Source organism: Cricetulus griseus, chromosome 2 (genome assembly GCF_003668045.3).
Source record: "Cricetulus griseus strain 17A/GY chromosome 2, alternate assembly CriGri-PICRH-1.0, whole genome shotgun sequence".
Classification (NCBI taxonomy): domain Eukaryota; kingdom Metazoa; phylum Chordata; class Mammalia; order Rodentia; family Cricetidae; genus Cricetulus; species Cricetulus griseus.
The window spans coordinates 453,020,154-453,046,147 of NC_048595.1; the positions used below are offsets into that span (position 1 = coordinate 453,020,154).

The window sequence follows — 25,994 nt, forward strand, 5'->3', positions numbered from 1 at the left end:
GATCTATTAAATCCTATGTTAGTATCTTCAACTGCAGGATTAGACTAGCATTTTATGAAGGCCATGGATCACCTAGACAGGAAATTATTTTCCATAATTCTCCTATATTTACAAGGTTGTACAAGGAAGTTTGTTCAGAACTTTTGGAAGTGGAAAAAAGTATTTGTTAAATGGGTTGCAATGCCAACAATGCAATGATACTTATTAGAGGGGGAAAATAAAACTAGGCGTGCTATTTTCCCTCCAGTTTCTTTCTTTCCAAATTTAACTGTAGTTTGTATATCTGATGACTAATTTTCTTTTTAAATTGCAAAGTTGCATTTCTTAACATGATGCCTGACATAGGGTGGACAAATTATATTTCTTGAATGTATAGCTGGGATTAGAGTAGGTAATTATAGAACCATAAGATACTTTAAAAAATTATTCACTTACTGTTATTACATATAGTGTTCTGTCTGCATATTTGCCTGCACACCAGAAGAGGGCACCAGATCTCATGATTGATAGTTGTAAGCCACTATGTGGTAGCTGGGAATTGAACTCAGGACTTCAGGAACAGTCACTGCTCTCAACCTTTGAGCCATTTCTCCAGCCCCCAAAAAAGATTCTTACTGATTTTGGAGAAGTGGATTCCATTCTCATTTGTAGGTGAGCGGCTAACTCACCTGCCTCATCATCCTATATTTAGATCTTTTTATAAAGATGGGAAGCCTAAGGTCTTGGAGATGGTATGCTTCGTAAAGCAGCACCAAAAGTTGTATGGTTTTCTTAAACCATTTAATACTTGCATAAACTTTTATTTATTTCACCCACACTGACACGACACATGCAACATTCAATTCTTATAGAAAACTAACTAGAATATTAGGAGGCTATTTATGTCATTATAGAACTATGAAAATACATAGAAAACATCATTTTAATTTGGAGTTCACTGATAAAATTATGTAAGAGAAGGAAGGCAACTTTATTGTCAAATAGGCATTAAACCAGAATGTGATGCTTGTCCAAGGCGTTACCCAAGAGAATGGAAAAGACATGGATTTCACCCTTTTCTGTAGATGAGTAGATGCCACCCATTATTTAGATTTTCACAACGAACAATAACCAGTACTCAGGTAAGAGAACCTGGAACGATTTGTCCCATCTACAGTGGATTGTTGGGGTGCCATTTGTGTTCTAAGAGAAAAAGCAATCCTTATGCCCGAGGTAGTTTCGAAATTTAAATTAGAGTTCTAGTGTTTGACAGAAACTGGGAGATGGGGGCTATTTTTTGCTGGTATCTCTGAACTTTGAAAGATACCGGTTCCCAGGTTTGTTAGGGGTTTCCTCTACCCTTGCTGGGATTCAACCGGGGTTTTAAGCGCTCTGAGACTGATACCTTCCAAGTTCTTGAGAAAGATAACTCTGGATCATAAAGAAGACAAGAGTACTTAGTAACTGCTTTCTGAGGAAAAGAAGGGAAGAGTCTCATCCATTTTGAACAGTAGGGCTTCGACACTTCTGTGTCCTTACAGTATGTTTGGTTTCTTGGGGCTCTGAAAAGGACTTGAGTGAATAACCATTTGGCATGAAAAGTATTCATCTTTCCTCTTTGGCTCTCACCTAACTCAAAGGTTTTAAGGGTGGGAGTGGAAATGGGGTTGCTAGACTTGCTGCACGCGACCAATGTGGTTGAGGTCACGTAGGAGACAGAATGCCTTAAAAAGCGTGCTACAAGCAAATACGGGAGTGGCGCTCGGTGACGAGTAACACCTATCACAGAGCTCCAGATCACCTAGTAAGATCTGCTCGGTGCACATTACTCACTTTGCACCAAATGGGCGAGGGGCGCTTCAGAAACCAGCCCTCGTGGGAAGAGCCAATCAGTTTTGAGTTCTAGCTTCCCAGACTTTCCTAGAGGTGAGTACTTCGGAGGGGACCGCTCCCGGGACCGGCGGTTCACCTGGCACGGCACGCACGTTCCCAGAGAGCCTCAGCTCGTCAGGGTCGCAGGCGCCGGGCGCTCAGGAGTGGGGCAAGCCGGCGCTGACACGCTGCAGAAACGCCAAGGCGCTCTCAGGGGGCCAGGCTGCAGCACCCGCAGGCAGAACGCGGGAAGGGAGAGCAGCCGTGCGGTGCGGTGCGGTGCGGTGCGGTGCGCAGCCTGCTGGGGTGGGGAGGACCCGCGGGCGCTGCCCGTCTAGTCTCGCCTCCTTTCCGGCCGCTCGCTCGCTCGCTCGCCCGGAGCTGACCCTGTCCGGCTGCCCCAGCTTATCACCCGGCCAGGCCACTTCCCGGCTCCGGCCGTGCGAGCCTCCTCGAGTTTCCTGTCTGGGCCCCTCCGCCTCCGCGCCCGTCCCGCCTCCGCGCCCGTCCCGCCGCCGCCGCCGCCGCCGCCCGCCGCCGCCGCCGCCGCCGCCGCCGCGCGCCGGTAGCTGGGCTGGGAGAAGCGGGCTCCTCGAGGACCACGGGGAAGCGGCCCCCAGGGCGGCGGCCGCGGCGCTCGCCCCGCCTCCGCTCGCCCGCAAGCCCCGCCCACAAGCCCCGCCCGCGCCCAGCCGCTAAGCCCCGCCCCTCGCGGGCCCGGGCCAATGGGCCGCGCCCGCCTCCTGGGAGGGAGGAGAGGAGGGGGTTGGGGCCCGCGGCAGCGCCCGCCCCTCGCGCTTGCTCATTGGCTGAGGACTCAGGGTGCCCGGAGACCGGAGTGTGGCGGGATTGGCTGCGGGGGCTGGCGACGGCGGCTCCCATTGGCTGCAGCGGCCCCCGTGACGCCGGGTGGCGGCTGGCTCCCGGGTCTGAGGGGCTCCTGCTTGTCAGGTTCTAGGTAGGTGCGTTTCACGCCGCCGTCGGTAGGCACCGTTGCCCGGGGCAACGCCCCGGGAGGTGGGAAGGAGGCCGGAAGGCGAGCTCAGCGCGGGGGCCACCGTCCCCGCCCGCAGCGGGGCGCCGGGCTCTGGCCCAGCGGGCGCGGGCTGCCCCGAGGCTCGCCCTCCGCCCCCAGCCAGCTCCGTCCCCGCCCGGGGCTGGCTGCGGGGTCGGCCGCTCGCCCCATCCTGCCCGCCACCGAGCATTCCGGGCTGGGCTCGGGTCCCGCCCGCTCGCCCGGACGGACCCGGAGGCTGAGGGGGCGGTGCCGGCCGAGGCGGGCGCCTGGCCCCGCCCCGTCGCGGGTCGCGGGTCTGCGGGGCGTCGGGCGGGGTCGGGGGCTGCGGCTGCGGCGCTGCGAGCCCCGCACCCCTTCCCTCCTGGCGCTCCTCGCTCCGCGCTCCCCGTGCCCACACCCCTCCTGGCTGCTCACCCCTGGCCGCCCTCGCCCGGGTCACCCCCAGCCTGCTGTCCCCGCAGGACCACCCCGACACCACCCCTGTGTCGCCTCCCCCAGCCTCAGGTCCCGCCGCCCCGCCTGTTCAGGGCTACCCTTGGGGCTGCCCCAGATGTGAACTCCCGGGGCGAAGCCGGCAGTCTGGGGCGATTGATTTTATTCGCCCTAAGGGTTGTTTGGGGTCTGGGGTGTCTGGAGGCACCCCCGTGTCCTCCTTGGACTCCTCTTCGGGTCAGCTCTCTGCAACGTGAGGTTAGCTTTGCAGAGACAGCCAGGGCGCTTCTGAACGACTAAGTTTCCACGAGGTGGTGGATTTGTCCTCTCCTGTACGTTTGTGATTTTGTTGGGAATGCCATTGCAGTCTAAATCTGTTAAGGGTTAGGGCAAACTCTCATTTTTCATTCACCTTAGGATGTAGGAACAAGGAGACTTTTAATACTTCTCCTTCTGAAGAAACGTTATTCACAGCGGTCTTACCTAACATATGCTCATCTAACTTGTCCAGGAGTTTTCAGGCATTTTAAGAAAAACTTCTCACCTGAAGGCACTATATAAAAGTTTGATGTGAAAAAGAAAATCTGAAGATAATAGTGGTTGACGTCTAAAAACTGCAGTCCGCATGTGAAATAAGGGATAGGATTAAGAGGAAAAAACAGTACTGCAAAAATGCATTGCTCGGTGCAGGGAGGTGTGAACATACCTCCGTAGTGTTTCTGATGTTGTGTGGAAGCGCCACAGGATGTAAAAGGTTGAGTGTCTCTTTTACAGCCAAGAAAAGATTTTCTGATAGCCTTCACGTTAAGGGTTTTCAAAGGTCCTGGGGAAGTTTGAAGAGAGCACATAGGCGTTCTTGGACACACTTTCGGTTTTCTTCCATAAAAGACCTTTGGTGAAGATCTGTTTCTTTTCTGCATTGACAGTACTAATATGCACTAGCTATGTAGTGTCCTGTTAATGCGTCTTCTGCCCTGCTTCAAAGGTAGATGTCACTATGTAGGAGAAATAGTCTAGCCTTTTGTAGACAAAACACTTGCATTTCATTCTTAGCTGCCATGTAGCTCTAACTTTTCTGTGAACTCTTCAAATTTGCAGTTCCCCCTCCCCCACTATCAAAAACACAGAGAAGTTATACAGAGAAAGTGGGTTGCACTTGTTATTTATATGTTTCATTTATGACAGCAGTACCTTTTACACAGCGGTTCCCTAACAGCAGAGGGACTGAAATGATCAAGATTTGAAAAGCTAACTGTATAGTACACCTAAATATCGAAAGGTACTAGTTTATAAGTGGGAACAGTAAAACTGAATAGTAACAGGAAGAAGACAACGGTAATTAAGTTACACAGAGCACTTCTCAGTGTGCGTTTGTGAGGGAACCTTTTATCTAAGGCCCAGGTTAGTAAAGTTCATTCTGGTAGTCACAGGAAAGTATCCTGCAAGCTTGTCCTTTACACCAGAGTTTTACGCTTGGGTTTGTGTTAGTAGATGGTAGTTTTGTGCCATAATGTACATCTTCTGGATTGAGAACAAAGGGATGATCAATTATTCAGTGTTTTGATCGTATAGCTGAATAAAGCGGATCAATCTTAGGCATGTTGTTTTGGAAGAATATATTTTGTGATGGAAACGAGTTTAGAAATGTGGCTTAGGAAAATAAATAACTTTGACCTTCTTCATGGAGACTATGTAGCTATTTACAAGGTTTTCCCGTATTTCAACAGGACTTCAAAACTATCTTCAGTGTTGTGTCTAGTGTTAATAAAGGAGTATCTTAATGCAGAACTTCTAATAAAGGAATAAAAGTGGGTCTTAATTCACACACATATAGTAATTGTATCTTTTCAGCCTTTGAGTTTTTCTTAAATATTTGTGTCCTTTTAGTTCCAGAAAGATTTTATACCTATCTTTGTATACACTAATTTCTGAAATATTTAGGAGGTATTTATCAGAATTTAGAGACGATAAGGTTTTTATTGTCTTTGGCATGCTTATTGTGGTCTGCCTATTGTTTTATTGAGACATGAAAGGGGGTATGGTTACAGTCTTTCGACTCCAGTAGTGAATTCAGCTAACGTGGAAGTGGTGAACTACATACTAGGTTTTCACCAGAGCTCCCCTTTCCCTGCCTCTTCTCCCCTTCTTTCTCTTTAAGCTTGCCATTTAACACACCACACTCTACCAGTTGTCAAGGTTGGGTGAAATACATTCCACTGGGTCTACCTCTGCACCTACATTTGTAGAGTTCCTGAGCTTGAGGCTTGGCTACCCTAACTTAGCCATTTCTGGATCCAGAAAAACAGAATAGAGGGCATGTTAGAGCTGGAACAAAGAAATCAGAATAAAGTAGCTCCTTTTTTTTTTTTTTTATTCTGTCAAAACAAGTACAGTCATAGTTTACCTCGAATATACTTAACTGATATATGACTGCCACATTATGGGGTCTTCAAGAGTTTCTGAAATTCAAAATTATGTAGGTAAACTGAAGTTCACTTAGTACCTTTCTAAGAAAATAAATTTTAAGAAAAATATCTGCATTTTAGGGATATTACATATTCAGCTTTAAAGAATGTAATGTCATGCATAACTTGTAATTATTTCTTAAATCTTCATCTGTAGTTATAAAACTATGACTAATATTCAGTCTACATTATTACCATTCATTATAAGCTTGATATTATCTCTTTCCTTAGTAAGTATTAATTAAAAGTCTGGAAATTTTAATGACAGAGTTCCTTGCCAGGTTGGGAAAGTGTAGTGAGAAGAAGAACGGTTTATTTTGAAGCCATGTAACTTGGGTTTCAGCTCCAGTTTCTTTTTTGTGGGATCTTGGACAAATTACTTAATATCATCAAATCATAGTTTCCTCTTCTATTAAATGAGTAAGATAAAATTACCTCATACAGTAGTTATGCAGAAGAAATGAGACAATGTATTTAAAAATGCCTGAAGTTAGGAAGCACTCAGCTTTTGCATTCAAGCTCTTTGCATTGCTTTTTATCTGTTCTGGTGTTCTGGTGTGGAGTGAGAGAGCACTCGGGCAAGCACCTTCTGCTACCAGCAAAGCTAGTCCTCAGGAAGGGACACTCAGATCAGTTCCAGCTCCGGCCTCTGGGCCCTGATTCTGAGGTGCATAGAACCTCTTCCAATCTGGGGTGTAACCAAGAGCAGCAGCATTAGGCTCTGTTTTGGGAGTCTCTCTGACAGCCGTGGCCAACAATGCAAAAGAGGGCTTCTTGTTTCTGGTATTAGGGATTTTGTTTTTTGTTAGGTGGTCTTTGGCTGTTGAAGGGGATACCTCAAGCCCAGATGAGAAAAGTTGATTAAAACTGTATATGTATATCTACATATCTACATATATCTACACTGAATTATTTGCATTATAGATTTTTTGATAGTTAATAGTTTGATCCATATTATTTTATCTTCCTCCCTTCCTCTCTCTTCCCTAAGGATTTTCCATCTTTTCCTACTCCCCTCTGTCAGATCAATAGTTTCAATTCTTAAAGTATTTTTCTTTCATCTTTAGGATGCTATTTGTTGTTGGTTGAGTGTGCCATGAATTCCTTTCTTTTGAAGCAAAAGTATTAAAATTGTAGAGAGAAGGTAAATTTGGTTTTCTTACTTTTTTTTTGGTTTTTTTTTTTTTTTTTTTTTTCGAGACAGCGTTTCTCTGTGTAGCTTTGTAGACCAGGCTGGCCTTGAACTCACAGAGATCCACCTGCCTCTGCCTCTCCAGTGCTGAGATTAAAGGCGTGCGCTACCACTGCTCAGCTTTCAAATACTTTTTTCTTCCTTAAATTTCTTATTAGCACTACCACTTTGGATCACATTCACTCAATCTGTTTAAAGTTTAAATTGTTTAATTATGGACTCTAGTTTTTAAAAAAGACAACAGTTTAAGTGTGGACAGATTATGGATGTTGGGAACACTGGGGTAAGCCGGCCCCTAGGCTTTATGGGTGTTGGGAGCACTAAGGGAAAGCCATCCACTGGCCCATCCTTCCGCATACATTTGGATTTAAGTGAGTGATTCTCAGTGTCCTCCTCCCCCATCCAAGTACCCGACAGTCACATGCGTGACGTTCTAGTATGGTTTCTAGATGCCACTTGTGGTTTTGTCTTCCTTTCCCACTCAAGCATTTCAGGATGAAGGTGTTGACAGTAACAGCACTAGAGACACAAATTGGATTTGCTCTATTTATTGAAGAACGTCATCAGAAATGTATGGCTTATCAGTAAGAAATACTTGAGGCATCCCGGGTTGTTTTTTATTGTTGAGACTAAGGGAATTCCTCTTTCCCTAAAAAGGAAGTCTGTCCTCTGTTTTTGGTCATTGTTGTTATGCTGATTTTGTGCAATTGATAATGAAGAATCCAGCATTTAAAATTTGAAGCAGATGCTAACAAGCAGTTAAAAGCAGGTGAAATAGGTGACATCAATTTTTTTTTTTTTTTTTTTTTTTTTTTTTTTTGGTTTTTCGAGACAGGGTTTCTCTGTGTAGCTTTGGAGCCTATCCTGGCACTCGCTCTGGAGACCAGGCTGGCCTCGAACTCCCAGAGATCCTCCTGCCTCTGCCTCCCGAGTGCTGGGATTAAAGGCGTGCGCCACCAATGCCCGGCAGGTGACGTCAATTATTATAGAAACAGGAAAATTAGTTTTATGGTGAAAATTGTATCCATAGTGTAACACTTCTATATTTTAGGCACTTAGTGTCTTAAAATGCCCCTTATATTGGTCCAGTCAAAAGGGCATCTTTAAAATTATATCACCCACGTGGGGTTGCACTTACTTATTTTAAAACTTAGTTTCAACTTTTTGAGGTGGGTATCTCACCATGTAGACCAGGCTGACCTCAAACTCAGAGAGAGTGGCTTGCCTCAGTCTCCCTGGTCCTGGGATTAAAAGTGTGCTTTACACCCGTTGAGGTTGCTTTTAATCAGTCATATTACATAGAAGGGTGGTTAGAAATGAACACTTAGAGAAGTTTAAAGTCCAGTAGATGTTTGGAATTTCCTAAACTCAGTTCTTGGAGCATCTGCAAATCAAGGATCTACTTCTGTAAAGGGAAATACATTTAATTAAAAAATTTAAGCAGCCCCTCACACTTTTGATGATCCAATAGAGTTGTAGTCATTGATGCTTTTAATTATTTTTTGCTTCTCAAATGAGAGCTAGGGACTTTCCGTTATGTAATTAATGCATAGGTGAAGGTTCTTATGTGCTGGTGTCTGGGAGGCTGCAGGACAGGAGAGCTTTTCTGGCTTACAGATTCTCCTGCTTGATACCTCAGGCGCTCAATGCTTGTGGCCTTACTGATGCTCTCTCCATGAAGCTGAATATTTCTCTGGGCTGTGTCCTTGCCGCTCCCCCTGTGCAGCTTGGGAGGATTTCCCGCACTCAGCTGGTGGGGGTTCTTTTTAAGCATGACGCTGTATACAAAGGAAAGCACATTTGTTAAAAGAGGGCCAGCAGCCACACTGCCTGATGCTTCATGAAAACGTTTATATGGGGTCTTTTCCCTCTTGAATTGTGTTTCCTTCAAAATCTGGTGATTTCTGTGCTCAGACAGCTTCATCCAGGTTAACCATCATTTTAAGTTTCTCTAAGATTTTGGGAATTTTGTTTTGCTAGATAGAGTACATACTTTTATGTGTGCCACATAGCTCACATGCATTGTTCACGCAGGAGCAGGTGGAGGCCATAGGTCAGTGTTTTATGTTTTATTGCCCTCCACCTTTTAGATTTCCCCTTTCCTCCTCCCCTCCCCCCTCCTCCCTTCCCTTCCTCCTCCTCCCTTGATTCCCCTTTCCTCATGTGGTCCGTGCCCTTGTGCTACAGCTCGAGTTTTCTTCTTCCTTGTTTGAGGTAGGTCTGTCTTCTCATTTCTGGCTTTGTGCTTTGTAGTGTAGGCTAGCTGGCTCTTGAGCTTCCAGAGGATTCTGATTCCTGTTCCAGCCTCCCATCTTGTTGTAGGAGTGCTGGGATTACTTATATATACCACTGCATCTGGCTTTTTACATGAGTTTGTGGGATCTCCAAGGCTTGTGACACTTTCACCCTCTGAGTTGTTGTCCCTCTCTATTTTGTTTAAGATTGATTGTGTGTGTGTGTGTGTGTGTGTGTGTGTGTGTGTGTGTGTGTGTGTGTGTGTGTGTGTGTGTGTGTGTGTGTGTGTGTTTTGAACTGCCAAACATGGGTGCTGGGAATTGAACTTGCTGGAAGAGCAGTATTTCCTCTTAGCCAAAGAGCCATCTCTCAAGCCCTTCCTCTTGGTTTTTGAGACGGGATATCTCATTGAACATAAAGCTGGTTGGCCAGCGAGCCCCGAGCCCCAGGGATCCTCCTGCCTCCATTTTCAGTCTGAATTTACTGGTGTTCATTTTACATGTAAAATTTACCTTTTTGTGGGTGATGGGGACATAAACTCTGGTCCTTACACTTTTGTGGCAAGCACTTTGCTAGCTTCACTCAAAGTGTACTCTTTCCTTGAAACAACCGCCTGGATATTCAGGCTTAGATGCTGTTGTGGGGTTTGAATCTGAACCCCTAGGCTCATATGTTTGAACGCTTGGTCACCAGTTGGAACTGTTTGGGAAGGATTAGGAGGCGTGGCCTGGTGGGAGGAGGTGTGTCACTAGGAGTGGATTTTGAGATTTCAAAATCCCAGGCCATTCCCAGTGTTTTCGTCTCCACTTAATCCCTGTCTGTGAAGAAAAACACATTTGAGAAACGGGAGTTCCATTTGGTCTTAGTACTTTTGAGATGAGAATCTGTGGTGTTGCAGAAGTCAGTGGGGGAAGATTAAGGTGTAGACAGAAGTTTCTATCCTACCGTTTTAGTCCCAAGTAAACACAGAGACTTAATTAAACTGTTTGATGGGCAGCTCAGGCTTCTTATTGACTACCTCTCTCTTAATTATTAACCCATTTCTATTTATATATGACCACATAGTCTTGGCATATCAGAGAATGCCCGAGTCTCTCTCATCCTTGCAGCTACATGGCATCTCCCTCACAATTCATTCCCTCTGTTCCTCCCAGAATTCTTATAGTCTGATAGTCCTGCCTATACTTCTGCCTGGCTACATCCTGCCTGTCCATTGGCCTAAACAGCTTTATTCATCAACCAATAAGAGAAGCATATATTCACAGCATACAGAAGGACATCCCCCATCATCTCCTCTTTTCTGTCTAAATAAAAAGGAAGGTTTTAACTTTAATGTAGTAAAATTATATATAACAAAACAGTTACCAAGTAAGAACTGTAGCAAACAATATTTAGTTCACTAACTTTTGACAAAATTTAAAGATAATAGTCTATCATCTATCTTGTAAGTCTAAAGTTTTATCTGTAACTAATCTTTTATCATAACTAAAGAAACCATAACCATAACTATGTGTCTTTAACTCCATCAATACCCCAGTAGGATAATATATAAACTCTAGAATTGACAAAGACATCTCGCTGGTTGAGCAGTCACCTAAATTTCCTCTGTAAGGTTGGGGAATCCATCTTTAGCCTATAGGCCCAGGATGTCTGACAGACTTTTTGGTGAAGCAGAAAACTTTGAAGGACCAACCTGTCCCCTGGCAAGTTCAACAGTTACTTTTCTTTGTAACCTGCATGTCCAGTTTGGACAAGGTCACATTAAGGATTCCATGGAAGAGCAGTTTCTTGTCCAAATAGCTATCCTTGCCATGTTGAAGGCAAACTCTATAATGAGTTTCTTTGATGCCCATCTTCCTCTCTGAAGTAATTGGTGTTGCCAGGAGCAGTTGTGTCTCATTGTTATGAAAAATCCTAATAAACCATTTTAATATGAAATATATTTCTGTATATCTAGAAAACTAAGATGTCTTTAACTTTTGACTATTATAGGTGACTATAATCTGTATTTAATTATACATTACATTTCTAAATGAGCTGTATAAACACAATACCTAAACAAGAGTAGAAATATACTTATAACAAAATTGACCTTAAATTTGTATCAATAAACCAAAATCCATACCAATGTATTCATTTCTATATCATATCCCGTTTTTTCTTTAAAAAGAGATTGACTGTGATCATTAACCATTTCTAACCAACCCCATTTAAATGAAAACAAACATAAACAATATTTGGGAATTTGGCTGTAGTTCTCTCCAAACTGCTTCCTGCTGTTTGAGGCACTATCAGTTCCAATGGGATCCTGAGAAAACCCAGAATCATGGCCAACTCCTGGCTGCAGGAGTCCGAGGCTGTATCATCTCCGCTGTTTTGGATATTGGATCACCTGGGCCACTGCTTCAGGTGGTCTCATTTGATCAAACCATAATAGTGTGGAAGGAATCCACAGATTTCATCTTCTGTGGAAATAAAAGCAGAACCTCTTTTCTAAAGTAACATGTCCATAGACTTAAATTTTGAAGTTAAGCCATTTTCAAAATATATAGGATGGATTAATCCAGCAGCATTTATAATCAAATGTCTTTTAGCAGCTGTTGCACCTTCCTCAGCAATCAAGCAATTCAAAGATAGCACAGTAGCATACAGTATCCAGACTCTCTGTGTATTTTCCATCCTTACATGACTTTAAAAAAAAACTCCTCCTCCTCCTCCTTCTTCTTCGAGATTTATTTACTTTTATGTGCATTGGTGTTTTGCCTGCATGTGTGTCTCTCTGAGGGTGTCAGATTCCCTGGAACTGGAGTTACAGAGAGTTGTGAACTCCCTTGCTGGTGCTGGGAATAGAACCCAGGTCCTCTGGAAGAGGAGCCAGTGCTCTTAACCACTGAGCCATCTCTTGAGCCCTACTCTTACTTCTTTTATTTATTTATTTAATTTTGCGACAGGATTTCTCTGTGTAACTTTGGCTGTCCTTGAACTCATGTTGTAGACCAGGCTGTCCTTGAAATCAGAGATCTGCCTGCCTCTGCCTCTTGAGTGCTGGGATTGAAGGCATGCCCCGCCACCGCCTGGCTTGATTCTGTTCTTTTGTTTACAGAATCTCTTTTTAACCTTTTTTTCAGGTTTTACGTGGAAATTCTTGCCAAACGTTTGAGATCCATATGTGGCCAGAGAATGCCCCACTTGTAGACGGAAGTTTCTGTCTTGCCTGGTCCCATAGCCGTTTAGTTCCAAATAAACACACAGAGACTTAGATTAATTACAAATTGTTTGGCTGATTGCTAAGGCCTCTTATTGACTAGTTCTCTCAATTATTAACCCATTTCTATTAATCTGTGTGTCTCCACATAGTCTTGGCTTACTGGTGGAAGCCCAGGTCTCTTTCTTCCTCGGCAGCTACACAGAATCTCCCTTGCCATTCACTTTCTGTCTTCCTCCTCCTGGAATTCTCCTAGTCTGGTAGCCCAGCCTAAAATTCCTGTCTGGCTACATCCTGCCTCTGCATTGGCCTAAACAAACAGCTTTATTCATCAATCAATAAGAGAAATATATATTCACAGCATACAGAAGGACATCCCCCATCATTAAGGGGTGCTACAAAGAACCTATTTTCGTTTGTGGTGTGGTAGTCTTTGCTGGGTTCTGGTAAGGATGGTAATTCATATGAAGTTATGCAAAGAACATATCATTTATTCACAAGTTGATAGTATAATAAAGTCCTGTTTGAGCATGTCATCAATGAAGTTGTTACTAGTTTTCAAATGAACCTACTTCATTATTAGTGAAAATATTTTTTTACTTAAAAATTATAGAGAAGACTTAGAGATTAAGAGAAAACACATTGGTGCTTTTACTGTCTCAAGGAAACATATTTAACTGCCCAGTATTGACCATGGGATCCAGTTGAATAGCTTTCTCTGTTCTGTGCGTGACCATTTCCATATCACAGCAAAAGATGAAATGTGAAATTCTAAGTAATTCAGTTATCTGCACAAGAGAGGCAAAAATTTTAGTATATGTGCTGCCAAAGTGAGTAAGAGAGGCAAAAATTTTAAATATTAAAAATTGAGTGGCTTACTCTGATTTGGTAAGGAACTAATTATTTACATAATGTATACATTGGTGCACACATACTGTATTTTATTCCATAGAAATCTTAAAAATGGGAATATTGGAGGTTAGGAATGCTTGCTGTTCTTCCAGAGAACTTGAATTCAGTTCCCAGCGCCAGTGTCAGGTGACTCACAACTGCCGGTGGCTCCATCTTCTGGCTATCTGATGCCCTTTTCTGGCTTCCATTGCGACTTGTACATATGTGGTATACTCATAGACTCACATACATACACATAGTTAAAAACAAGTGTACATAGGGCTTTGTGGCACTCATTTTTAATTTCAACACTTGGCAGGCAGAGACAGACACATCTCTGTGAGTTTGAGGCCAGTCTGGTCTACATAGTTGTTCCAGGTCAACAATGGCTACGTAGTGAGACCTTGCCTAAAAAGAAAAGAAAAGAAAAAAAAAAACCTAAAAGATAAAAGGAAAAGAAAGCTAAAAAAATTGGGAACCTCTGAGATGGGTTGCCTGGTAAAGGTGCCTGCCAGCCCGAGGATCCGAGTTCAATCCCGGGATTCCATGTGCTGGGAGAAGAGCTGCTGCTGCTGCAAGTTGTAGTTTGACCTCTACCATTCCTATCTAGTGTATGTGGTAATATATACTACAGCACCATCGCATAACTTGCATGCTTTTTTGAAAGAGTATAAAAGAAATGAAGATTACAATTCATTAAATATCATTTTAAGTATCATCTACAAGAACCCATTCAAAAGCCCTACTTTACACCACTATGCACTAATCAGAAATTACACCACTCTGCACTAGTCAGAAAGAACTGTAATTTACCTTACATGTCACTCATTCAGTTACACTTGTTTGGTGGCTGCTATGCCTCAGGTGTGGTATGATTCCTAATATCAACAATATTAGGATTGAGATCCCTTCCCTCAGTTACAGTTTAGTGGAAGAAGGGGGGTTTAATGACATTTGAAATTACCCGGAGCTTAGATTTGCAGTCAGGTCGGCATTGAGAACCACGTCAGATCTAGAAAGAGATGACATGTTTGGAGGCAGTGAGGGTGTCTGGAGATGTGAAGGCCACTGGAAGAGTGAAGACTTGGAGACTGTGACTGATAAAGCCGCTCAGTTTTCTGACTGGAAGGAAGCAGATAGTTCTGGGGGCTTGTGTGCAGTGCCACTGGGTTCCTGTTAGAGTTGACGGGAATGGCAGAGCACAGAACAGGAAAAAGAAAAAGAAAAAAAACATCGGGGCTGAGAGATGGCACAGTGGGTAAAAAGTGGTTGTAGTGCGAGCCCAGTAACCAGAATTCAATCCCCAGAACCCAGGCGGAGACCAGAGTTCAGTCCCCAGAACCCACTCGGGGACCAGAGTTCAGTCCCCAGAACCCACTCGGGGACCAGAGTTCAGTCCCCAGAACCCACTCGGGGACCAGAGTTCAGTCCCCAGAACCCAGGCGGAGGAGGCTGAAGGAAGGAGAGAACCAACCACACACAGTTACCCTCTGCCTTCCACACGCCCCTGTCCCTGTCCCTGTCTCTGTCTCTGTCTCTGTCTCTGTCTCTCCAATGATAAAGAAAAGAACCCTTGAGCAAGAGGCCGGCTAAAAGAGCCTCTGTTGCTGGGCGGTGGTGGCGCATGCCTTTAATCCCAGCACTCGGGAGGCAGAGGCAGGAGGATCTCTGTGAGTTTGAGAACAGCCTGGTCCACAAGAGTTAGTTCCAGGACAGCCTCCAAAGCCACAGAGAAACCCTGTCTCCAAAAAAACCAAAACCAAAACAAAACCCAAAACAACAACAACAACAACAACAACAACAACAACAAAAAGAGCCTCTGTTTTCAAGATTGAGAAAAAACCCAGCCAATCAGAATATACTTGGGCACACCGAGGCGTTTGAGACAGAAACATGTCTTTGTTGGGGAAATCTTCCTCAACGCTTTGTCATCTTTTACACACCTAATTGCTTCTTCAGATTGTAACATTTTTCCCTCTATTTTTTTTGTAGTTAAAATATAATTGTATCATTTAGCTCCTTCTCTTTTCACCCCTCCAACCCTTCCCGAGTCTCCCCTTCCCCCCTCTTCAGTTCCTGGCCTGTTTTTCTCCATGTGCATAAATGTATCCGCACAACCTGTCGGGTCTGTTTACTGTTGCTTGCATGCACGTGGCTTCCAGGCTGAGCACTTGGTACAGGGTGGTAAATTTGGGAACACTTACTCAGGAAGTCTGTGGACTTCAGCAGGGGTATTTGCCCAGCGTTCTTTGTCGAGGGGTGGGGCCGCCTGGGATTTCCAGCACCACATTAACGGTTTTGAATAAGAGTGGCACCTCACTGTTTCTGCTGTGCTTGCAGCCTGAAGTTAGTTTTATGCTTTGAAAATGGAGAAAAGGAAGAGTAGGCTCTTCAGAACTGGGAGTGGGGGTAGGAAAGAAAGGAGCCAGCCTGGGGCAACTGTGGGAGGAGAGAAGGGAGAAAGCTGTGGGCAGGCAGGTTAGGCCCCTGTGGTGGTCCTATGTGGTGAAGGGGAAAAACTGGCAGTTTACTGCATTTCTCTCTCTCTCTCTCTCTCTCTCTCTCTCTCTCTCTCTCTCTCTCTCTCTCCTCTCCCTCCCTCCCTCCCTCCTTTCCTCCCTCTCCTCTCTCCTCTGTAGTGAGTAGTTCTGTCTCCTAACCTTTCTCCCTACAGCTCAGTTCTTTTGGCTAGACCTATGGTCACTTCCGTGAGACTTCAGTGCACACTTTCTCAAGTGTCTTCCTCATCCTTAAATGTGTAATCCCTCACCATGGACCTGCTCCTTTAGCTAAGACATGGCCAGCAGTGGTATTAGTAAGGTAGGACTACTTTCCTCTTCTTATTAATTTGCTAACCTTTGATTTTTGCCTTGGCCTCTGCACCTGTGTTAACGTTTTAGTGCTCTTTATATTAGATTATTTTACTTTATATTAGATTCTTATACTTCAGAAGGCTATTGTCATTTCATGAGTAATTTATTTTTGCTTGTCATTTATCCGAATACATTTTGCATATGGCACTTGTGATCTGATTATTTTTCTCAGCTAATACTTTTGATTGGCAGAATCCCAGTCCCCAGTCCCCATATTGCTTCTTGCCCGTGTGCCTGCCAGCCCTATGTTTTCAAATGCCTGACACCAAACTCACAATGCTTTTCTTCTTGAAACCCCATTCTTTGTTTCTGTGTTTCCAGAAAGACTGAAGTGATATGCAGTTAAATCCTTAATTAATTCAAAGACATATAAACTCATTGTTTGGGGACAGCTTTAGTAAAGCACTAACTAGTATGTGTTAGATATGCCGGTCACGGTGCTCCACACCTTTAGCCCCAGCACTCCAGGAGGCAGAGGCGGGGGTCTCTGTGAGTCAGACACACATACATCAGGAACACAGGCCTGGGTCCTGTTTACCCTCTGTTACTCTCCCTTACCTTCCCCTCACCCTTTATTCTCAGAGGAAGGAAATTTTGCCTGAGATAGGAGGAGCCTTGATTTGGAAATGTCACCAAGGAGCTGGCCAGTTTCCCTCTGTTTCTCTGAGACTCATGGATATGGGGATGGAGAAAATATGTTTCATTTCCTACTGCTGTGATAAAATACCATGACAAAAGCAATTTAGGAAAAAGGGAGTTAATTTAGGTTAAAATTCTAGTTTATTCTAAGTTAGAATTAGGGGCAGGAGCTTGAGGGAGTTGGTCATGTCACGTGTGGCATCACAAACAGAGCAATGAATGCACACAGGCTAGTGCTTGGCTTCCCTTTCCTAGTCTCCTACAGTTCAGGACCATCTGCCTAGGGATTGTTGCTACCCTCGGTGGGCACATCCTCCTAACTCAATGAAAGCAATCCAGGTGATCCCTCACAGACACTCCCATAGGAGACCCTATAGACAGTCCCTCACTGAGACTCTCTCCAGATGACTCTGGATTTCGTCATGGTGGCAGTTAAAATTAACCACAGAAGATGACACTTCCACCCTGAGATCCTTTTTATATGGATTCTTGGAGGTGTAGGTTAGAGATTTGGGAAAGCTGGTTTGTAATTGCAGTGGAATCCTAGGGCCTCTGTGCAGATGTTTACAATTTTGAATTAAAGGAGAAATGTGAGGATTTAGCTAAAGGGATGTCTGGATCTGAGGATTAGGTTTTTCCTTTTGGTGAAAGACTAACTTACATGAAAAAGTCCAGAATTTTCCTGAACATTAGCATAGAGTTGGTTTTCCTGAGTCCAGCTCTTTGGAGGCTGGGGATTGCCATGGCCTGTTCATCTCAGCCCTAGCCGATTTGCCTTCATGGGTTACCACTTCCTTCTTGTGTGCCTCTGCTGAGCCTGTTCCAAGTACAGGGGCCTTTGGAAGCTATTCTTACTCTTTGCTGATGGAATTAATCTCTTGAAAAGTAGAAATTTGTTTGGCCTTAATTTGAAAGCTGCTCTCTTTCATAATTGATATGTCAGGTAGAAAGGTTGTAGGGCATCTAGATGGCTATATATCTGGAGTTTAGAGCATATGAGGCCCTATGCCATACTCAATCTTTTAAGCCATTTCCTGTGCCGTTTTCACTTGTACTTAAAAGTAACTCTCCTCCATTTACTCTTCCATCTTTCTCCTTTGTGCTCTTTCATGGTTCTTAGCAATAGCTACTTTAAAATAAGTACCTTAATTACCAGATGCACTATTCATCCCATTTAACCCCACCAAGCTCTGATGATAGGTATATGCCATCTCCATTGGAAAGAAAACTGAGCTCTCTAGAGGAGGGTAATTAAAGTACATCCTTGCTAGATGTTAAGGGTCCAACCTAGCATTCTTCTTCCAAAGCCACTCCCTATGTAGAAAGATGAACACGGTCTTCTGCTGTACTTGTCTTGTTAACATCCCTGGAAGGTTTACTGAAAAGACTCCCTTCCTCCGTCTTTCCTGCCTCCCTTTCTCCTTTCTCCAGGGTGGACTCGGGACCTGACCCATGTGCTCTTCCAGCTCCATTCTTTCCTAAGTTACTTTGTGTCGTGTACTTATCTGCGCTGCTTTTCCCCAGTCTTTTCATAGCACATATTATTCAGTCATGCTCTCCTTCCTATGTGGGTTGGAAGAGTGCTGTGCGTCCTTCCTGAGGAGCCCATGTTTGTGTGCACCCCATTGAATTATTTAGCTTTCCATTTGTCTCTGTGCTTTTGTAACTTTATTCTTCCTGGTGTTTTTGTCACTAAGACAAGTGTGTGACAAATAGGTGCTCAATACAGGTTTGCTGAATGACTTTTGAATTTGTCAGCAGGGTTGCTATTACTGCGAACTCATTTTACTTCTCTGTAAATTGAAGGCTGTACCTTTGTGTTCCTAATAATTATTTCTGTGGTTACACAAGAAAGGCCTATTGACTCATGTCAATTCCTTTAAGAATTTCTGCTGATAATTCTGCTCTCTTCAATTGTAGATGTTACTATTTTGTGTACATTTCTTGACATAATGATACAATAGTTAAATTAAGAGCAAACATATTCTCTGTTTGGTTATACTTCCCAGGGGCAGATTGTCATCCACTAAAGCAGTTCAGATAGGCTGGCCAGGCCACAGACCTTTACATGGAGCTAGAAATATCATTTTCAAGCAGAAAGCTTAGCAGAAATTTAAGACACAGTATTTTGTCCATGACATGGCCTGGTAATTGGTAGTGAATGGCACCGTCTTTGTGGTTATGTGAAGACCGTCTTTCTCTGTCCTGCCAGCCGGCTCCCAAACAACCACATGGAGACTGATTATTAGTATGAAAGCTTGGCCAGTAGCTTAGGCTTGTTTCTAAATAGTCCTTATAACTTCAGTTAGCCCATTTCTATTAATTCATGTGCTGCCACGTGGCTCATGGCTTGTCACATCGTGAGTCTGGCTGGCGACTCTGCCTTCTTCCTTCCAGTGTTTTCTCTGTCCCCCAAATCCTGCCCTGAACTATGTCCCCTACCCGTAATTGTGTTACACAGCTTCTGTAGCTTATTTGCCAACCTCCAATGGTATACTTGATTCAGTCTCTTTAGCAATTTTAGATGAAGGAAAAATACTTAAAAAAAAAACAATAAGACATCTGTGTTAAAATAAGTTTCCCTAATTTGAGAGAGAATATCCAGTATAGATTAAATTTTCTTTATGTTATTAAAATATGCCAGGCATATTTGCCAAGCATACTGGTGCACGCCTTTAATCCTGGCTCTTGGGAGTCAGAGACAGGTGGATGTCTGTGAGTTTGAGAGTAGCCTGGTCTACATAGTGAGTTCAATTATATAAATTTGTGAATAAATAAAAAAATAAAAATACAGCATCCATTCATTCATTTCACTCTTTTCTTAATCCCTTCTCCCCCCCCTCCCTCAGTTACTCTGCTTTTGACAGACATGGAGTCGTACAATGTATACCAGGCTGGCCTCAAACTTACTATGTAGTTGAGGGTAGATATCCTTGAACTTCTCATTTTCCTGCCTCAGACTCCTAAGTGCTTGGATTATTACAGTGTATCCCATAATGCCCAGAAGAACCAGTATTTCTTTGTATTTGCAGAATGTAAAAGTTGACAGTTATAAAGCCAAAAATTGAGAAACAGGATGCATTTTAGAACAGATACTTGTGTATGTCTGCATGGTCACAAGATATTACCATTGGAATTTTGCCATCCTGTAAAGAAACTGTTATCTGTTTTACATTTTGCTATCTAATAACTTTCATTCTGTTTATGAAATCTGTATGTGTGGATATATTCTATGAAAATTAAACTAATTTTCAAAACAGCATTTTAATGATTCTTTAAAAGTTTTAATTTAATCATTTTTATGGGAAAATGCAGTCTCAAATTGGAGACCACTAAATAATATAGATGCAAATAAATAGGTTAAACAAATCTAAAATAGCCAGCAGTTTAGTAAATTTATATCAGTTTGACTTTTTATATACTTGTTTCTTACAAAGAGATAACACTGGGGTGAGGATGTAGCTTAGTTGGTCGCATGCTGGCCTAGTGTGCTTGAAGCCCTGGGTTTAATCCCCAGAACTGCATAACTGAGCATCCTGCATGCATGTGGTGGTAACAGTTCTGCAAATAGAGGCAGGAGGATCAGATGGCCAGGGCCGTTCTCAGCTACACAGCAAGGTTAAGCTCAGTCTGGGCTGCACGAGACCTGGGTTTTCTTTTCTTTCTTTTTTTTTTTTTAAGATGACTTTGATAACACACATACATATACTTTTGTATAACATCCTGTTACTGCCTGATTTGTAATTGATATCCACTAAATTATATGCATTTTTAAAGGAAAATTTAAATTATGTGTGTATGTATGTGAGAACTTAAGTGTAGGTGTTGTAGAGGGCAGAGGTATCTGGTTCCTTGGAGCTGGAGTTAAATATGATTGTTCACCATCTGGTGGGTGCTAGGAATCAGAACTTGGATCCTCTGTGAGAGTGGATATGCTCTTAGCTTCTTAGCTAGGGCGCCATCCCCTAAATTATAGAGAATTCTATGTGTGCCCCAGTGGTATACAAATGGAAAGTCTGTATGTTCTTTTCCAGATAGTATGTAGTTTAATGGAAGAAGTAGACTATACAAAGAGTAAAATGTACTGTAAGACGTGCTCTGTTAGAGATAGTCACACACTGTTCCTGACCCGAAGAAGGAGGCTGCTTAATGCAGGCTGGGTAGTGTTTGCTGTGCGCTGGACATCACAGAGAACACACCTTTTGGATTTGGTTGCTGAAGCTTTTCCAGGTAGATGTGAGTAGAAAGACATTTAGATTGGGGGAATGGCTCCTGCAGGGAACGGCACAGAGGTGTGAAAGATCGGAGGAGACTTTAGGAACCCCAGATGTTCTGGTTTCCTCCTGTTGCTGTGATAAACACCATGACCAGAAGAAGGTGCAGGAGGAAGAAGATTTATTTTGGTTTACAGGTGGGCAGTCCATCATTGAGGCAAGTCAGGGCAGGAACTCAAGCAGAGCCCACGCAGAAATGGTGTTTGTTGGCTCCAGGGCTCATGCTCAGCTAGCTCTCTTAGACCTGTCCAGGGAGTGGTGCTGCCTACAGTGGACTGGGCCCTCCCTCATCATTCTCAACCAGGAAAGCCTCTCAAAGATATGCTCATAGGCAAATGTGACCCAGGCAGTTCCTCAGGTGACACTCCCTTCTTTTGTTAAAGCAGTTAAAGCTAGCTAGAACCATAAGTAAGTTTTAATAAAGCTATGTGACTAGCATGGAAGATGGAAATTGTTTTGATTACCAGGCAGAAGCACTTTTAATTTTAACCTGTAGGGTGTGGTTGTAAAATTAGTACCTAACACCTAACACTGTAAGTGCTAATAAGGTTAATGCCAATTATCTCCTTGTGGTTAGTCTTCATGGTGATCTTAACAGGATTTGGACTCACCTAGGAGAAACAGTTGTGGGTATGTCTTTCGGGCGTTTGTAGTGAGGTGTAAATTAGGGATGTAACCAGCACTGCTGCATGGGATGAGGTCCTGCACTGAGTAAAATTCGAAGGGAGGTGTCACCTCAGCACTGGTGCTCCTGTGTCTCTGTTTCCTGGTTGGCTCTGCTTATGGAGCTGCTCTTGCCTTGTCTTTCCCACCAAGATGGGCTACATTCTTCTGAACTTCAAGCCGCAGTAAACCTTCCTGCCTGTAGTTGCTGAGAAAAGTGATACAAAGTGTAGACTGCTGGGCACTGGGGATGCTGGTGCAGTGCTGTGTAGCTTCAGCCCCTTAATTCATTTTTAGATTTCGAATGTGTACTCTGTACTTTTCTAAGTGATGGAGATGGCGGCTACAGAAGATCGTTGACCTGCTTGTCTATAATTTATATTACAGATCCGTAACTGTGTACACCCGCCTGGGTAACTTCTGGGTACAGTTGAAAATACATTTTCTCCATACCTCTTACTACTTCTAGAACAATATGGATAATTTTGTGAGCCTTATATTATGAACTGTAGTTTGAAGTTTTTTTTGTTTTGCTTTTTAATTTTAAGATAGACTCTTACTACATAGCCTAGACCTGCTGCTAACTCCATCTTGAGTGCTAGTATTATAGGGCTGCATCTCCATACAGAATGTCAAAGGCTGGGCATTTTGAAAGATTGCAATTTTTATTGGTATAATTAGCCATTATTTTTTTATTTTTGAGATTATAATTTAATTACAGCATTTCTCCCTCCAAACCCTCTTTTATACCCTTCCTTCAAATTCATGGCCTTCTTCTTCTTCTTTTTTTTTTTTTACTAATTGTTGTGTCATATGTATGTATGTATGTGTGTATGTATGTATGTATATACATATGAATTAATTTTAAGTCATCGAAGTAATACCGGCGAGATTTCACGAATACTTGGACTTGGCTCTAGCTCCCACTTGCACATTGAGCTTCGGCAAGTCCTCACTTGTGTAGCCTTATTTGTGGGATTTCTGCTCTGTATGACTTGACATTTTTTAACCTGTCTGTCTTTACAATCTAGGGGGAAGTAGTGTGCATGGTGACCTCACTGCTTTTACCAATCTCAGAAGAGTTTTTGATCTTAATCATTAGCTTTTTTCCTTTATAGGATGGGCCACTGACTTCCAAGTTTCTTTTATCTTTTTCAAAAGCTATGTTTTTTTTCTGATTACGCAGGCTTTCAGGGAGTAAAAGATTTTCTTTTTGAACAGTGCATTTTCCTCTTTGTGATTATGGATTTGATCTCATACCTAAGCACACCCTTCCTTTAGATCCTGACAATGTCTTCCCAGGTTTTCTTTTAATCTAAATTTATTAGTAAATCTGTCTACATTTTATCACTTTAGGTCCATGATTGCTTTTAGTTTTAGTTTTTTTTTTTTGTTTTTTTTGTTTTTGTTTTTTTTTTAAGTAAGGTGTTAGGTTAGAGTTGAGAGGGCCAATGCTTTCTCCTTTAGACCGTTGTCAGAAGTCTGTTAAGCACAGTTGATTCTATTTTGAGGTGTTGTCTATTTGAGTCAATACCATACAGTTCTGGCTTCCATTGATGTATATGGTGTGTGTGTGTGTGTGTGTGTGTGTGTGTGTGTGTGTGTGTGTGTGTGTTTGTTTTGTTCAAGCAGGTTTGGCTGTATTTTCTACACTATTGTTTTGTCACCTTTCTTTCCCCTTGCTCTCTGATAAGGAGGAGTTGTGTTTTTTTGTGAGTGTTGAATAGGTCTCTGGTTTTGTCTTTTTCTTGTTTTCTCTGTGTTGTCTGGTTGGAGGGACTCTGTTCTGTCCTTGTACTCACCCATAGAGGCTTCAGTCATCCCCACTGTACTGTGGAGCAGAGTGAGGACATTTTAAATTTTGTTTCTTCCTTCTGTAATTTCTGTCTGATTATTCCTACAGCTTGACTCACTTGTTTCAGTCTTGTATTTTTACAATTGTTTCAAGACAGTTTATATTTCATCGCTAAAGTGTTTTTTACTGTGACTGCTTAAAACCCTTACCATGTTATGCTGGTGCCTGATTTGTCTTGGTACTAATATTAATTATCTTTTCTCACTAAAATTGTGATTCTCTTGGTGTATTTTCTGATTGAACCCTATATACGTTATGTGCTATGTTATATTTGGGACCACTTTAATCTGTTATTGTCTTAAGTAGTCACCTTGTTTAGTTTTTCAGCATGTAGGTCTCAAGTCTGCTTTTATGGGGTACTATTCCAGGGACAGTTGAACTTTTTTGCACTGTTGTTTCTGTTTCCTTAGTTTATTAGATAACTCTTGGGCTCCCAGTGGCTCCTACTTGTGCTACCTCAGAAGGCAGCCCATTCTTTCTTAGGTCAAGTCATGTGTGTCTACGGGAGGGGAAGTGCGTGTTCTGTGTCCTAGGGCTTCTTACCTTGGGCTTTCTTGGGTTGTACTCTGTGCAAAAGCCAGGTCCTTCCTCCCTGTCCTGCCCGCCTGTTCTGGAGGCTCCAAATGAGGAAGGGGTCCCTCAGACCTGTGAGTACATAAGGTACTCGAGTTTCAGTCAAACACATTACATATATCCTCAGAGGTTCCAAGTAGGTTGGTTTCACAGTAAGGAAAGAAAACTCAGTAATTCCCCTTGCTTTAATCTGACCCGGGAGTGAACCCAAGTTTGGCTTCTCCATTCCTCTCCCCGTGTCTTTCATCGGTCTGTAGTTTGTATTTGACATTTGTATCTGACCCTTTCCTTAGAGCTTTGTTCCGTAGTTATTCAACAGTACAGGAAGCATCACAGGGGAAAGGCATGAGGGATACTTTGCAGAAGTCAGTAACAGTTTTACAAGGGATTAAGTCACTGACCCCAGCTGAGTCCATAAAAAACATGACTGTGAGCACACGGTTATCAAGCAGTATCCATAGGCTGCTGCCAACATTTATGATGGATATCTGTTGGTTTTCTGACTGTGGGCTGTTTTCAGAAAACAATTGCCTTAACACCTATACACACATGCATTGATCTGGGTCAGGAGCATGGAAGAGCACATCATTTAAGATTACAGCTGTGCATTAGCTTAGGTTGTAAAAGCTGAGTACATAGGAAATCCGAGACATAAAGGCTACATTATTCTCACAAAGGCAGGGTAAACAGGCTGAGTACACAGTAGGCCATCAAGTGAAGTCTATTCAATCTCAACAAGTATCATGACTTCGGCTGTGAGCCCAGCCAAAGTTCCCTTCTCAGAGTGTAAGAGACATGTCCTAAAGACACACTACCACATCCCTGCATGGATTGATTGCTATAATTGGATCTCTCTAGAGGATCCCTTCTGCTTGCCGTGGTTATTCCTGGTAGAAAAGGTGAACCATGGGCTGGTTTGCACTCTACTTCACTACTGTCCACTGGTGAGTATTTCAGATACTCTAGTTTGGTGTTATTGTAAACACTAGTCTTATATATATCCGATTTGTCATGAACAGGGTAGTTACGTGTAGTGTGTTGGTCTGATAGTTAATTCCTTAAATATTTTCATATCAAACAGTTCAACAATTAGACACAGTTAATTCACTATGGAGTTGACTTACTTTGTTTTTTGTAGTGTATTGATCTGATAATTCCTTAAGCATTTGCCATGTCATACAGTTCAACAATTACACACTTAATTTATTATGGAGTTGCCTTACTTTAAAAATATTTTTTCCATTTCTCCTAAAGAGAGGTACATATATATTCTAACCTAGAATATTAACAAACATAAATAAGCACTTAGGACAGGTTGGAACATTTCCCAGATTCTGCCAGACTCTGTTTCCCATTTGTTTTCTGAGCTCTACACAATTTTTTGAAGCTTCAATAGCAGAAATGAAAAAGAAATAAGAGAAATGCTTATCAGGATGCATTTAGAAGCAGAGATGGTATTTATGCCATGTAGGGGAAGCTGTAGCCACGCCTTCTTAGGGGCTGGCTACAGGAGTACCTGAGGGCTTGTGAGGGCGTGGTCAGAGTGAGTAGGGGGACTGCATTTTCGGTTTCGGTCTCTCTTTGCTTCTTGCTGTACAGACTACCATCGGCTGGCTGGTTTGCTCTGTAAGTAAGGCTTTTCCCTATTAAATACCCTTTTATTTCTACCTGACTTCGTATTGGTAATTTCTTACTATATCTGGTGTCAGAAGTGGGATATTGGAAACCCACACCCCATTTGGGACAGGCTGTGGGTTCCATCGGGCCCGCCGCCTAGGCCCGGAAAGCACCCACTCTCCACAGGCGTTCCCGGCTAGCAGCCGACCCA

General features: G+C 43.0%; 1 protein-coding gene across 9 annotated transcripts in view; it reads left to right on the top strand.

Annotated features, from left to right (window-relative positions):
- Positions 1 to 2,678: 2,678 nt before the first annotated feature.
- Positions 2,679 to 25,994, top strand: part of Fer (FER tyrosine kinase) — a 261,687-nt gene continuing 238,371 nt past the window's right edge. For 8 of the 9 annotated variants that reach the window (XR_004768769.1, XM_027397739.2, XM_035441167.1 and 5 more), the window contains exon 1: positions 2,679 to 2,809. The gene's annotated coding sequence lies outside the window, so the exon portion shown is untranslated. Of the gene's footprint in view, positions 2,814 to 25,994 lie in introns of all 9 variants that reach the window. The other variant, XM_027397740.2, reaches the window with a different exon arrangement.